We start from the raw sequence: 2,233 nt of genomic DNA, 5'->3' as shown, positions 1-2,233 counted from the left end.
TCCTTTCTGCTCAAGTGCTTTGTAAATATGGAGCTTGGCTTCTGCTAGTAATAAATGCATTTTCAACTATCTATTGCCTTGCAATTTCTGTTAAAAGTAAAGATTTAAGCTAAGAAGTAGGAGATATTGTGAGAATAATTTTATATTAAAAAATTGATGCTTATGTCTTTGCTTCATAGTTTAGCTGCACTCTGAATTCATGTAATTTTTCAGGGGTTCTTCCAACACATTGGCAAGTTTCTTATGAAAGAACCAGAAAAGGAAAAAAAATTATTTCTATTTTTAGTAAAATGACTCCATGTCCCCAGTCCTTATTGAATAGACCTTACTGATGCTGTGAGTCAGTGACTCATCTCAGCTCATAACAAAGTGAAAATGCTAAAATTTAACTGTTAGAGCTAACAGTTAGAATAGATAAAAAGTGCACACTTTGTCTCCTTATTTACCCTCTGATCTTTTTGGTTAGTAATGCTAACATAATCCATACAAAAGGAATCTGTTAGCATCCTAACCAATATTCAAATGTATTTTCCTCTTTTGATGAGTACACAAACTTCCATAAAGGTCAGCAGAGACAGGTGCACAAACTGAGGGCAGAATATAGCCTAGCATACCATACACCTGAAAACAGCTCCTTTGGGCTGATCTCTTGGCACTTCTCAAACTTTCTCATAAAACCACTTGAGCTAGTGCAGGTTTTGGTGAATTACAGTATTCACTAAGAAGATCTCAGTATCTCCCGTCTTAATCACATAATAGAAAAAAATTGAGAGTACCCTATCAGACCACAGTGAGGAAGGAGAACTTGGAATTTTTCAGCTGGTAACCCTATTTTCTATAGTGCTTGGCAGGGAATCACCCTCACGTGTTGGACCATCCACTAGTGTATATTTTGTGCTAAAGGTTACCAGACTGCAAACAGGTTCTCATGTCAGAAAGGAGCATCATCACCTTATTTTGACATGACAGAAAATAAATATGGCCATCTAGCAGGATGGGAAAGAGGGGAGAAACTCTTACAAAATGTATGAAGGTTATTAAATTATCAGAAGCCATCTAAACAACAGAGGGTTTTTCTAAACTTTTTGAGGTTCAGTATAAATCCTGACTCACCTGGAACACTACAGTGGAGTAAATAATCAACACTGATTCCTGCAGCAATTGAAGTTTTCTAGCAGTTATCTCAGCAAAGTACCAACCAACCTGTTCAGTTTATTGTACCTAACAGGACTGCTACAAAGCTAGGCTGCAAATGAAGCCTTTTTCCAGGACTTGTCAGGGCAAGTTTCAAAACTACACTTGCCAGGAATAACTATTTGTAGATCCATTTATTGCAAATAAATTATTCCAACTCTGTAACAGCAGAAAAATTAACCTGCTCTGGGCTTATAGCCTCCAAATACTTCACTTCGCAGGGTGTTGTGAACAGCAATCTTCCCTGCAACTCTGCTTTGGCAGGCACAGTTCTGGCAGATCAGCAGGCTGGGGCACCCTGCACTCCACTGAGATAGAAGCCAGCAGCACTGGCCCAGCAGTTACCAAAAACAGGCACAGGATTCTGATAGAGGTTTCCACTGGATACAAAGGACAATATACTTATTTATTCAGGACGAGTGGGAAACAGCAAAGTCACTTGCTACCAGTTTGGAGCTGCATCAAAATGAGCTGTGCAAGTTCACTCCTGCAGGACGCTCACGGTGGGATCCGCCATGTCGCCAGGGCGGCCCAACGCCACCGGCTGCCGAGCACCATCCGCGGGGGCCATTTTGTCACGGCCTGACGCCCACACCGCACCAGGCTCTTACACTCGTTACCGCCAGCTCACTGCAGGGATCATGGCTACCGGCCGCACGTGGGCCCCGCGGTTAAACCCACACAGTTCTACCGACATGACTGGTTTCCTCGCTCGGCTGCGGGAGGGGCCTAACGTGGATTGTCCCTCACTGCCCGGAAGCCAAAGCAGAGCTGAGGGCGCTGTCCCGCACAGGGATCCCGCCTCGGCCGGCCCTGCCCTGCCGGGGCCGCTGCCGGGGCGTCCGTGAGGGGAGCTCCCCGCGCGCCCCCGCCCCCAGCGAACTGGAGCACGGCGCGCATGCGCGCACGCACTCCACGGCAGGCGGTGGCGCTCGCTCCCCGCGCCCTGCGGACGCCGAGTGCAGGGTGCTAGCGTGTCCCCACTCCGGAAGACTACAGCTCCCATCATGCAACGCGCGGTGCGCGATGCATGCTGGGT

Source organism: Zonotrichia albicollis, chromosome 10 (assembly GCF_047830755.1).
Source record: "Zonotrichia albicollis isolate bZonAlb1 chromosome 10, bZonAlb1.hap1, whole genome shotgun sequence".
In the NCBI taxonomy this organism is placed as follows: Eukaryota; Metazoa; Chordata; class Aves; order Passeriformes; family Passerellidae; genus Zonotrichia; species Zonotrichia albicollis.
Note: the sequence above shows the minus strand (reverse complement) of the source record.